Here is a 13,047-nt window from a genome sequence, read left to right as displayed (position 1 = left end):
AGAACAGGGAGGTTGGCTATTCAGATATCTGGTAGCTTAGAGAAATTAATAATTAACCCTTGCATAACAATCAGTGTGCAGAAGTTACAAGTCTTAAATTCAACTAAGTAATAATGTTTTAATAATGCCCACTTCTGACACTTAAAGCTAAATTCAAAATTTAAGTGTACTGTAACAGTGGGGGCTGGGCTGGTTGGGAGGGGTACTTGCAAATGATCAGACTCAAGGATTAACATTACCATTGCAGACTAAACAAATTCCACTTTTCTAACTTCATGATAACCAATATTTTGAGGACTTTTGCTTAATTTAGTCCTTGAGATTTGTTTTGATAACCTATTAAAAGAATGTTCTCAAAAGACACATTTTTTAGGGCACAGGGCTATTTAGTGCCTCTACTGAGGCAAGATAGCAATGAAAAATGTTAACTTGGCTTAACAAAAATGGTACTATTGGTGTACACAAATAAACTAGAAACAAAATTTAGTAAGGCTTGACTTTCTTCAGTAGGCTTCTGTTTGCCTCTCTTCCCTTTTCTATCTTTCCAATCTTCTCACTGTATAAGGGTTCGATACGGTAGCCATAGAGAAGATATTTTCACCTGTGGGGGAGACCAAACGAGAGGACATAAACATAAGATAGTCACTAATAATCCAATAGGGAATTCAAGGGAAACTTCTTTATTCAGATATGGAACTCACTACCACATAGAGTAGTTGAGGGTGAATAGCAAAGATGCATTTAAGGGGAAGATGGATAAACATATAAGGGAGAAAGGAATAGAAGTATATGGTGTATAGAGTGTGATTAAGAGGGGTGTGAGGAGGCTTATTGGAAGCATGAACGCCAGCATAGACCAGTTGGGCTGAATGGTCTGTTCCTGTACTGTAGATTCTATGTAATTCTATCTAAAAACACACTCCAAATGACAACAGTGAGCTGCCAAGTTCAACAATTAAGATTTTTTAATGCTTGGTTTGAGAAAATGTAACACCTATTGCTGATGTGTTAACCTGTCACTGTATTACAGAACAGTCAAGATTGAGTAAGTCCCAACATTGACATTTTAAGCCGTGAGTCAGTTGTATACACAAGACATCGTTTTGTGCCAATAAAAACAGACATAGGGGTAATGGTGGCAAGCAATGGATTGTGTTGTTCATAGAAGGCTTTCACTCTGTTAAGATAGCCCTGTCTCCAGAATATACTTTGACAAAATCCATCAGATCTGTGTGAACCAGGAATTGCTGGTACAGTCAATGCAGGTGAGATGAAATGCTAGAGGTATTTCGTGACCGGTGGTCACCACAAGGACTGGTGTATGTAGTGGATACTAGCAGCAACTTTATTATTTAAGCTAAATAAATTTCCTCTTTTTATGCTTTTGTTCTTTATTAGGTGTGCCTCTCTGAAAAGGAGCCACTTTAGTTTGGGCTGTTATTTGGGGCAACCCAATATCTACCTACTGGTTTATTTAGAATAGGCACACAGAGTGTAGATACCAGGATGATACAAGGGATGAGGGAATTCAGTTATGTGGAGAGATTGGAGAAGCTGGGATTGTTTTTCATCGAGTGGAGAAGGTTAAGAGGAACCCTAATAAAGGTATTCAATATCATGAAGGCTCTTAATAGAGCAAGTAGAGAGACTGTTTCTTCAGGCAAGTTGGTCGGCAACTAGAGGTCATAGATTGAAAATAATTGGCAAAAGAACTAGACAGGAAATGAAGAAAACTGTCTTCACACAGAGGGCTGTTACAATCTGGAACACACTATCTGAATGGGTGGTGGAATTAGATTTCATAGGAACTTTTAAAAGACATTGGAAGAGGATGATTTGCAGGAATATGGGGAAAAGGCTGGGTTGTGGGAATGAATTGGACAAAGAGCCAACACAGGTATGATGGGCCAAATGGCCTCCTTTTGTGCCCTAACATTCAAATGATTCTAGGATTGTTACTGCACTAGTAACCCGGGGGCCCACCTTAATAAGCAAATGGATTCTCACCATGGAAATTTGAGAACTGTAATTCTAAAAAAAAGTATCTGGAAGTAAAAATGGGGTATTAATAAAAGTGACTGTGAAACTATTGGATTGCTGTAAAAACCCAGCTAGTTCACAAATGTCTCTTATGGAAGGAAACCTGCCATCCTCACCTGTTCTGGGCCTATATGTGACTCCAGTCCTACACCAACATAGTTGACTCTTAAATGAAGTGGTTGAGCATGCCACCCAGTCATACCAAGCCACTACAAAGGGACCTGCAGTTGTTCACCACTGATAGATATATTTCTCAATGCCAAAGGGATCAAGGGATGTGGGGAGAAAGCGGGAACAGGGTACTGAATTACACGATCAGCCATGATCTTTTTTGAATGGCGGAGCAGGCCCGAGGGGTCAAATGGCCTACTCCTCCTCCTATTGTCTATTTTTCTATGTTTCACAAGGGCAACTTGGGATGTGCAATAAATGCCAGTGCCAATCACATCCCCAGAATGAATTTAGGACAACACGCTCAGAATGCAACTTTTCTGCAATGTAAGATGGAATATTGAATGTCAGCTTGGGGCATTTGCTGAAACTCTATTCTTTAAGCCCAATGGTTGTGGACTGCATCTCATTGGGAATCTAGGCTGACACTCCAGAGCAGTGCTGAGGGTGTGCTGCCTCATTCAATGTGCTGTCTTTTGAGCAGGATGATAAAATGAGGTCCCTGTCTGTCTGTTCATGAGAATGTCATCTCCTTGGCATCTTCTTTCCCATACCCAATATTTTTATAACCAGTGAACAAAATAGTTTAAAGGAGAAAAAAAAGCAATTTTTTGTTTAGTGCTCCCATGATTTTTCTCCCTGATTTGCTCACAGCAGTGGAGATTAATCTTTAATTCCTGGAGACCCCAAGACAACCTCCGAGGGTTGACAACCCTATAACACCTCACACATGGCAGCTGACACACCAGTCAATGGCTTCTGAGTCTGAAAAATGAAAGCCCATTGTTTGCCAGCCCCATTAATTACAGCACAAAAGGTGAAAATCCAGCACATTGGCTGTTAACATAAAATTGCCTGCCTCTGCCCCTTGCCTCAGTTTATCTGCTGCTGAAATTCTAATCCATGTCTTTGCTACCACTAGACTCAACTGTTCCAATGCCCTCCTGGGTGGCCTCCCACCCTCCATAAACTGGAGCTCGTTCGAAACTCTGCTGCCCGTATCCTAACTTGCATCAAGTCCTATTCCCTGTGCTCACCGACTGCATTGGCGCCTGGTCCAGCAATGCCTCATTTTAAAAAATTCTCATCCTCATTTTCAAATCCCTACATGGCCTCACCCCTCCCTTTCACTGTAATCTCTCACCTTACAACCCTTCGAGATCTCTACACTGCGCTATTTCTGGCCACTTGTGCATCCCCGATTTTGACCCCCTCAACCATTGGTGGCAGTGCCCTCAGCTGCCTAGGCCCTAAGCTTTGGAATTCTCTCCCTAAAGCTCTTTTCTTCCCGAACTCACTCTCCTCCTTTAAGACACACCTTAAGACCTATGTCTTTGACCAAGCATTTGCTCCTATTCTAAAATCTTCTTATGTGGTACTTCTAACATTCCTGTGAAAAACCTTGGGACCTTTTAGTACATTAACAGCACTGTTGTTACGACTGAGGTGGGAGGAGTGCACTGTCCTTTCTAGTTCCACTTTTCCACAGGTCACAACATATATTTAAATGTTTACCCAGTTACCGATGCGGTCAATCCTATGTTCTACTACAAAACAAGACTTATTCAGTAACAAAGCAAAGCATGAGCACACAGATTGAAATATGAAAGTTCCCTTTTAAAAATCCCCCACACATAAGCTTACACACACTGAAAAAAATAAAGAAATTCTCTCTGCAGAGGTCTGTTACAGGAAAAAGACAAAAGAAGAGTAATTTGGCCAATACTTGCTAATTCTTGAAGAAAAAAGAGCAGATATGGAAGGATGCCAGTTGTCCCTTTTGGTCTGGTGCCAAGGTATAGGGTGACGGGTCACTGGGTTCTTCTTAGAAGCAGTTCGATCTGGAGATGTTGAGAAATAGTCTAGTAGCCTTTCCAGTAGAAGTATGGCATCAGGGGCTTCTGCTATCACACTCTGGTTTCGCAGGGTTTTTTTCCAAAGACAGGAGGAAAGAGAAGCTGACACACTGGATCTCTCAAGGTCTCTTAGACAGGTGTGGGAAAAATGAGCTGGGGGTGTCTTTTCCTTGCCAGGCAAAACACCAACTGTCTTCAAAACAGTTCACACCTCAACTGAACTGAAAACAATCCAAACCCCAAAACAGAAAGTCAACCTCCTGACCGCCATAAACCTTGACATGTGGCTTCTCTATAAACATCTCCCCTTAGTTCAAGGGTCCTGTTGTTTATTTATCTTAAGGCAGGTTATCTCCAATAGAGGTTACTCCATGGTTCTTCCAGTAAGTGTTTTCAGTCAAGTATCCTTTCAACGACCCCAGTGAAAAAAACAAAGTCCAGCATTTCTTCAAGCTTCCAAATGAATCCATTTCTACAACCCAAACACGAGTCCCCAAAAACATAAAAAAGAAGCCTCTCATAACACTATAAATTCAAGTTGTTGTTGTTAGTGTTATGCACCAGGCCATAGTGTGGACAATGAGCTGATGATGAAGTCTCACAGTTTGCCATAGTCCACAGCCTCCATCTATTAACAGTGCAGCCTTGATAAATACAGATCAGATTTACCAAAAAAGCTAAGGTTGACTCTGGATAAAAGTTATCTGTTTGTAAATTCTGCTCATTTAATCGGTGGTTTTGCAGTTCCATCTAAGCAAAACAGAACATGCTGAACAGAAACAATTATTTTATGAAAAACTGATAAGGCCCCTGGCGTGTGCTGAGATTTGTAGATGGGGAAAAACACAAATTATTATGGGACAGATTTATTTTGATCAGGAATACCACACAACTGGAGTAAATGGGAATGGGTTTGATCCTTGAATTCTAAGGGATGGAATGAATGGGAAGGGTTTCAGGGATGTCTAGTTGCAACAACACTCAAGAAACTCAACATCGTTCAGTGCAAAGCAGTCTGCTCAATTGATAGCCCACCTTAAACGTTTACTCCCTCCACCACCAGTGCACTTTGCCAGCAGTGTGTACCATCTACAAGTTGCACTACAGCAGGAGAAGTTGGTGGGGTAGTGGTAACATCACTGGAGTAGTAATCCAAAGGCCCAGGCTACTGCTCTGGGGACATGGTTTCGAACCCCACCATGGCAAATTGTGAAATTTGAATTCAATTAATAAATCTGGAATGAAAAGCTAGTCTAATGGCAACCATGAAACCATTGTCAATTGTTGTAAAAACCCATCTGGTTCACTAATGTCATTTAGGGAAGGAAATCTGCCGTCCTTAGCTGGTCCGGCCTACATGTGACACCAGACCCACAGCAATGTGATTAACTCTTAAATGCCTTCTGAAATGGCCTAGAAAACCACTCAGTTGCTCAAGGACACTTAGGGATGGGCAATAAATGCTGGCCCAGCCAGCAACGCCCACATCCTTTGAACAAACACAAAAGAAATTTCCCCTCCAAGTCACACATACCATCTTGACTCGGATGCATATTGCTCATTTGCCTGGATGAGTGCAGCTTCAACAACACTCAAGAAGCTTTACACCACCTAGGGCAAAGCAACCCACTTGATCGGCACTCCATCCTCAACTTTAAACATTCACTCTCTATACCAGCGGTGCACAGTGGCAGCAGGGTGTATCAACTACAAGATGCACTGCAGCAACTTACCAAGGCTTCTTCGACAGCACCTTCCAAACCCGTGACCTCCATCACCTAGAAGGACAAGGGCAGCAGATTCATGGGAACACCACCACTGCAAGTTCCCCTCCAAGTCACGCACCCATCCTGACTTGGAAATATATCGCTATTCCATCAATGTCACTGGGTCAAAATCCTGAAACTCCCTCCCTAACAACACTGTGGGTGTATCTACACCATATGGACTTCAGCGAATCAAGAAGGCGGCTCACCACCACCATCTCAAAATCAATTAGGGATGGGCAATGAGGGGAAATAAATGCTGGCCTTGCCAGCAATGCCGTTATCCCATGAATGAATAAAAAAGAATCCATCAGCATCACTGGGTGATAATCTTGAAAATAACAGCACTTAGATAGTATAAACAGACTACAGGCTATATCTTCCTGATCAGTCCCCCAGAGATAAACAAGGTCTTAAGTTTCCACTGAATCTTGGATTGGTTCCGTGTTCAATGATTTACCATCAAACATTCTGCTCGTCAGTGGTAGGGCGTTGATCGTCCTCCTTTAATTTCAATGCATTGAATCTTCTCTTTTCATTTGGCGTCGTAAACTCAAGGGACTTGTTAATACCTCCCACATCCAGCTGGTTCAGGTGACCTTCAGTCTCCCTGACACTGAAACAAACACGAACATTACAGTCATAAAGGGACCCAAACAACAGGGCTAAATTTAACACTGGAATTTTAAACCAACCCATTGTCTCTCGAGACAAGGAGGCCAAAGAAGAAGAAGAAGAAGAAATTAAACACATATTCATGCAAAAATAAAAATATTAAGAGTAAGTTTTAACTTAGTACTTTTAATGCAGAGTTATGCATGTCGGGAACTTGCATGAGGAATTCAGCTATTGCAAAGTCATTGTTCCCTAACATTTTCCATCTTCGCTCCACGCTTCCAACGTCTCCATTCCTTCTTCCATTCCTTTCTTCCTCTATTCCCTCTCTCTCACTCATTCTTCCATTCTCTTTCCCTCCATTTCTCCCTCCCTTTTTCCACCCCTCTCTTTCTCGCATCGTCCCTTCCTTCTTTTCTCTCATCCTTCCTCTGTCGTTCCCACGCTCCCTTCCTCCCTCCATTGTTCACCCATCCTTCCTTTCTGCCTTCCATCCTCCATTCTTCCCTCTTTCTCATCCTTCCTCCCCCCTTCCCCTTCTACCTCCACCCCATCCTTCCTTCCTTCCTCCCTCCCTCCCTTCCATACCTCCTGATAAAGTAGTGCCAGTGTTACAGTCACTCTCAATCCTGCTTTTCACAATTTTTGCCACCTCTGTTTAAGCTGGGTCACCTGTGAGGTGACTATATTTCCGCTTCTGAAAAACAACAAAAAAATCAGAATCTCCAGCGTTCAGGCTCTGCAGTGTGTGAAAGGTTCACTTGTTTCCTAGTCTAAACACCTTGCCACTTTTTGCTTCCTGTAACTAGATCCTCTAGATGTTATACAACCTAATTGTCATACAAGGAAATACAACAACCAGGTCACATTTAAAGGAGAATTGTTCTGCGAGACTAGTATTACTAAGGTTTTAGTTAGTGTAATTTATTAATAATTACTAACTAGAAAGTGCTGTTTGGATAGAGTGTGAAGCTGTGAGTTGATATGTGAGGGACTTCACTGACAAGAGGAAGGAGGTGCTCTTTGGTCTCTTTCTTTTCTTTTCTGTCTTTTCAGCCTCCACAGTACAGGGGCAGAAGCTAATTGGCAAGTAACTGGTAAGTTATTCTACTTATTACACCAGCAATAATTAGTTTGCAAAGCTAAGTAATGGTAGGGCAGCTCGGCCAACTGGAATGTGCCTCCTGTGGTATGTGGGAAGACGCACCATGTGTTCTTGACAAACACATGTGCAGGAAATGTCACCAGCTGCAGAAGCTTGAGCTCCGGGTTCTGGAACTCGAGCGGCGGCTAGAGTCACTGTTGTGTGCATCCGTGAGGCAGAGGACTATGTGGATAGCATGTGTCAGGAGGTAGTCACCCCGGAGCTTAAGAGAGCACAGGCAGAGAGGGACTGGGTGGCTGCCAGACAGACAAGAAGGTCAAGGCAGGTAGTGCAGGAGACCCCAAAGGGCATCCCACTTTCTAACTGGTATTCAGTTTTGAGTACCGATGGCAGAGAGAGTTCCTCTGGAGAGTGCAGCGAGAGTCATGACCAGAGCACCATGGGTGACTCAGCTGTGCAGGGAGGGAGGAGAAAAGACAAGAAAGCAATAGTGGTAGGGGATTCTATAGTTAGGGGAACAGATAGTTGTTTCTGTGGTTGCAGACGTGATTCCAGGATGGTATCCTGCCTCCCTGGTGCAAAGGTCATGGATAATACCGAGTGGCTACAGAGCATTCTGGAGGGTGAGGGTGCACAGCCAGAGGTCGTGGTCCACATTGGTACCAAAGATATAGGAAGAAAGAGGGATGAGGTCCTGCAGGCTGAGTTTAGGGAGTTAGGAATGAGATTAGCAAGTAGGACCTCAAAGATAGTAATCTCCAGATTACTCCCAAGGCCACATGCGAGTGAGTATAGAAATAGCAGAATACACCAGATGAATGCATGGCTGGAGAGATGGTGCAGGAAGGAAGGCTTCAGATTTCTGGGGCATTGGGACCGGTTCTGGGGAAGGTGGGATCTGTACAAGCCAGACAGTCTACACCTGTTCAGGACTGGGACGAATAACCTCGCAGGAAGGTTTGCTAGTGCTGTTGGAGTTGGTTTAAACTATTTTGGCAGGTGGATGGGAACCTGAGCGCAGTTTCAGACAGGACAATCTCAGGGCATGGAATGGGAGGCAGAAAATTCGCAAGTGACTCTGAAAGACAGAAAAAGCAAAGGTTAAAAAGTGTGCAGCACAGGAATTTGGCTGTGTTAATAGGTATTTATTTAAATGCAAGGAGTATAGCAAATAAAACTGATGAGCTGAGGGCGCAGATGGATGTGGCAACACGATATCATTGCTTTAACGGAAACTTGGCTTAAAGAGGGGCAAGAATGGCAGCTCAACATCCCTGGATATAGAATTTTCAGGCGGGATAGAGAGGGGGATAAAAAAGGAGGGGGTTTAGCATTATTGGTTAAGGAATCAATAATAGCTGTGAGGAGAGATGATATGCTAAATGAAACATCAAATGAGGCCATTTGGGTTGAGCTCAGAAATAAATAAAGGGCAATCACACTACTAGGAGTGTACTATAAAACCGCAAATAGTGAGAGGGAGATAGATGAACAAATATGTAGGCAAATTTCTGAGTGCAAAACTATAGAGCAATAATAGTTGGGGATTTCAACTACCCTAATATCAACTGGGATACAAACAGTGTGAAGGGCACAGAGGGCACAAATTTCTTGAACTGCATTCAAGAGAACTTTTTAGCCAGCCTGTAACAAGCCCAACGAGAGGGGGCACAATTCTAGATTTAGTCTTCGGTAATGAACCTGGGCAAGTAGATGAATTAACAGTGGGTAACCATTTTGGAGATAGTGACCATGATACAGTTAGTTTTAGCATAATTATGGAAAAGGACAAAGATAAAACAGGAGAAAAATTTCTAAATTGGGGGAAGGTAACTTTTACGAAACTGAGAGGTGATCTGGTGAAAGTGGATTGGATACAGCTACTTGAAGAAAAATCAGTGGCACAGTGTAGGCATGTCCCCACAAAGATAAAGGGTGGTACGGCCAAATCTAGAGCCCCCTGGTTATCTAGAAGGATGCAGAGTAAGTTAAAGCAGAAAAAGAAAGCTTATGACAGTCACAAAAAACGTAATACTTTAGGAAGCCTGGAGGAGTATAGAAAGTGCAGGAGTGAAGTAAAAAAGGAATTAAGAAAATCAAAGAGAGGAAATGAAAAATTATTGACAGGTAAAATCAAGGAAAACCCAAAGGTGTCTTCCCAGTACATTAACAGCAAGAGGATAACTAAGGAAAGGTAAGGCCTATCAGAGATGTACAATAGAACTTATGCATGGATGCAGAAGATGTGTGCAGGGTTCTTAATGAGTTTTTGGTCTCTGTCTTCACAAAGGAGAGGGATGATGCAGACATTGTAGTAAAAGAGGAGGAGTGTGAAATATTAGATACGATAAGCACAACGAAAGAGGAAGTACTTGAAGGTCTGACATCTTTGAAAATGGATAAATCGCCAGGGCCGAATGGATTGCATCCCAGGTTGTAAAGGAAGCCAGGAAGGAAATAGTAGATGCGCTGAGGATCATCTGCAAATCCTCGCTGGATATGGGCGAGGTGCCAGAGGATTGGAGGTTTGCGAACGTTATACCATTGTTTAAAAAGGTGCGAGGGATAGGCCAAATAATTATAGGCCAGTCAGTCTGACCTCGGTGGTGAGTAAATTATTAGAATCAATTCTGAGAGACAGGATAAACTGCCACTTAGAAAGGCACAGATTAGTCAGGGATAGTCAGCATGGATTTGTTAAGGGAAGGCCATGTCTCATTAAGTTGATTGAGTTTTTTGAGGAAGTAACAAGGAGGATTGTTGAGGGTAGTACAGTGGATGTAGTCTAGATGGATTTTAGTAAGGCATTTGACAAGGTTCCGCATGGCAGACTGGTTAGAAAAATGAAAGCCCATGGGATACAGGGGAATGTGGCAGGTTGGATCCAAAATTGGCTCAGTGACAAAAGGTAGTAGTTGACGGATGTTTTTGTGAATGGAAAGCGGTTTCCAGTGGCGTTACACAGGGCTCAGTGTTGGGTCCCTTCCTGTTTGTGGTATATATTAATGATTTGAACTTAAATGTGGGAAGCATGACCTACTCCTGCTCCTATTTTCTATGTTCTTATGATTGTGGGCGAGCTCTCAAAGCTCCAGACCCAAGAAATGTTGTTGACTCTTATGTGCCCTCTGAAATGGCCTAGCAAACCATTCAGGTGCAGGCAATAAATGCTGGCGTTGCAGGTGACACATCCCAAGAATGGATAAAGAAAATTTTCCTAGTGGAACATAGGAACAGGAGGAGGCCATTCAGCCCCTTAAGCCTGTTCTGTCATTCCGTCAGATCATGACTCATCTGCACATCAACTCCATTTTACCTTACCTCACAAAAGACTACTTTCAGTCCGCAATCAGGAAGTGGAAGTTGGGACCAGTTCTGAGTCCCGACCCCACACGGCATGTTCAAGACACGCCCAATTAGATTGTTAAAGGGACAGACCAATTAACGGCAGGAAGCTGGCTCACCATCCAATTAAGGATTGCTGGCCATCTCTCGAGGCTGGACGGCCAATGGGAGGCCCTCAAGCACTGACACACCGGAGGCCCCACGACCAATGTGGGAGCTGCCGATTCATGATGGAAAGCGAGAGAGAGAACCTCTGAAGAAGAGGTCAGTGTTTAAAAATAATTTTAAATGGCCACAGCTGCCTGGAGGGGCAATCCCTCCCAGCAGCCTTGACAGGTGCGAATGGGAGTGGGGTACCTAACGGGATGAAGCGTGCCCCCTTTCTTGATGTGAGCCCGCCATGGTTGCCTGGCTGTGGTCCAGGCTGATGCCTCTTGCCCGTATTGCCGACTGGAAATCCCAATTGACGCAGGAACGGGGTCTTAATAGTCCCCATAATTAGCCCTAATTGCTCTCAATTGACTACCCGCCGCTTGTGGGCTAGTAGCTGTTCTGACCCCGACCTGACTCAGGGTTGGATTGTGACATGGAACCTGTACGACAGCTAGCAGCATGAAATTGTGGGCCCACCCACCTCTGATCCCAACCATGAGCTGCTTTTAAAATCCAGCCCCTGGTTTCAGTCTTGAAAATTTCAATTTCTCCCCCAGTATCCACAGCCTTATGGGAGAGCAATTTTCAGATGTCTATTACCTTCTGTGTGAAAAAGTGCTTCCTAATTTCCCTCTAAAATGGCCTAGCTCTAATTTTAAGATTATGCCCTGTTGTTCTAGATTCCCCACCAGAAGAAATAGCTTCTCTGTATCTAATCTTTGTAACAATTTTGACACCTTGATCAGATCCCCCCTCAGTCTTCTAAACTCCAGGGAATACAAACTAAGTTTATGCAACCTGCCCCCATAATTTAACCCTCTCAGCCCCAATTGCTAGAGACCCCAAAGCTCTCTTGACCACTGCGATACTTGATCTAAAGAGGCCCAAGTAAAACTATGCTTTAACTTGAAATACCACACCCAAAATCATGAACACACCCTAAGGATTCTAGCTGACAAAGAATTGTTCAAACTACTGCAGGGCTGACTTATTCTGAAGAATCTACAAACATTTTAATATATTTTTATTGGTTGAAATTAATATGGTAAACACTAAGGGGAAAGAACTGGCTTGAAACAGACAATCCCTTGTGTTATGGCTATGGATTATTGCCCAGGTGTCAGTTTTAGTTCTGTTTTTGTCAGACTCTCTCTCTGATAAGACGTACTGTGTATTCTCCAGCCCCACATCCTGGCCAGTCTCAGTTAGGGTTCCACAGGTGCAACTATTGGCTCAAGTCCAGGCCACACGTGTGCTACTAATACTTACAGTAAATCCTGATTGTGAATACACTGGGCATCAACTACAAACATTTTTTCCCAAACAATACTTAACTACAACATCTGCAAATTTTTCTTACCTAATCTAAGGATCTTAATCTAAATGCTTCAGCTGTCCAGGCCCTGAGCTCTGGAATTCCCTCCCCCAACCTCTCGCTCCTCCTTTAAGGCGCTCCTTAAAAGTTACCTCTTTGATCAAGCTTTTAATCATCTGTCCTAATATCTCCAAATGTTATCTGATAGTGCTCCTCTGAAGCACGGTGGGATATTTTACTATATTAAAGGCGCTATATAAATGCAAATTATTGTTATATATTAAAAGATAGAAGGTTAGACTAACTGGATAGCTCTTTCAAAGAGCCGGCCTAGGCACAATGGGTCGAATTACCTCCTTTGGTGCTGTAAGATTCTATGATTCCTTGTTGATCTAGCTCTTGTCTCGATCCATTATTTGGTCAAGTAGTGAACTTTTCCATAAATCTGCAGGCAACAAGATTAAAAATCATGATGGTGCCATAGCAAAGTGGCAAGTAACATTTGTGCCACACAAGTGCCAGGCAATAACCATCTCCAACATCAGAGAATTTATCCATCTTCCCTTGACGATCAATGGCATTATCAACGCTGAATCCCCCACTATCAACATCCTGCCGGTTACCATTGACCAGAAACTTAACTGGACCAGCCATATAAATACTGTGGCTAGAAGAGCAGGT

General features: G+C 43.1%; 1 long non-coding RNA gene across 2 annotated transcripts; it reads right to left on the bottom strand.

The window, feature by feature from the left end:
* Positions 1 to 341: 341 nt before the first annotated feature.
* LOC137346989 (uncharacterized) lies at positions 342 to 12,805 on the bottom strand. 2 transcript variants are annotated; one of them, XR_010968837.1, is made up of 3 exons: positions 12,720 to 12,805; positions 6,294 to 6,449; positions 342 to 601 (listed from the first exon to the last, which is right to left on the bottom strand). It is a non-coding gene; the product is annotated as an uncharacterized lncRNA (long non-coding RNA). The 2 variants fall into 2 exon arrangements; XR_010968838.1 differs by lacking the exon at positions 12,720 to 12,805 and adding an exon at positions 6,633 to 6,733.
* Between the last annotated feature and the right edge of the window lie 242 nt (positions 12,806 to 13,047).

Source organism: Heterodontus francisci, chromosome 31 (assembly GCF_036365525.1).
Source record: "Heterodontus francisci isolate sHetFra1 chromosome 31, sHetFra1.hap1, whole genome shotgun sequence".
Classification (NCBI taxonomy): domain Eukaryota; kingdom Metazoa; phylum Chordata; class Chondrichthyes; order Heterodontiformes; family Heterodontidae; genus Heterodontus; species Heterodontus francisci.
This window is presented reverse-complemented; position numbering and strand designations above follow the sequence as displayed.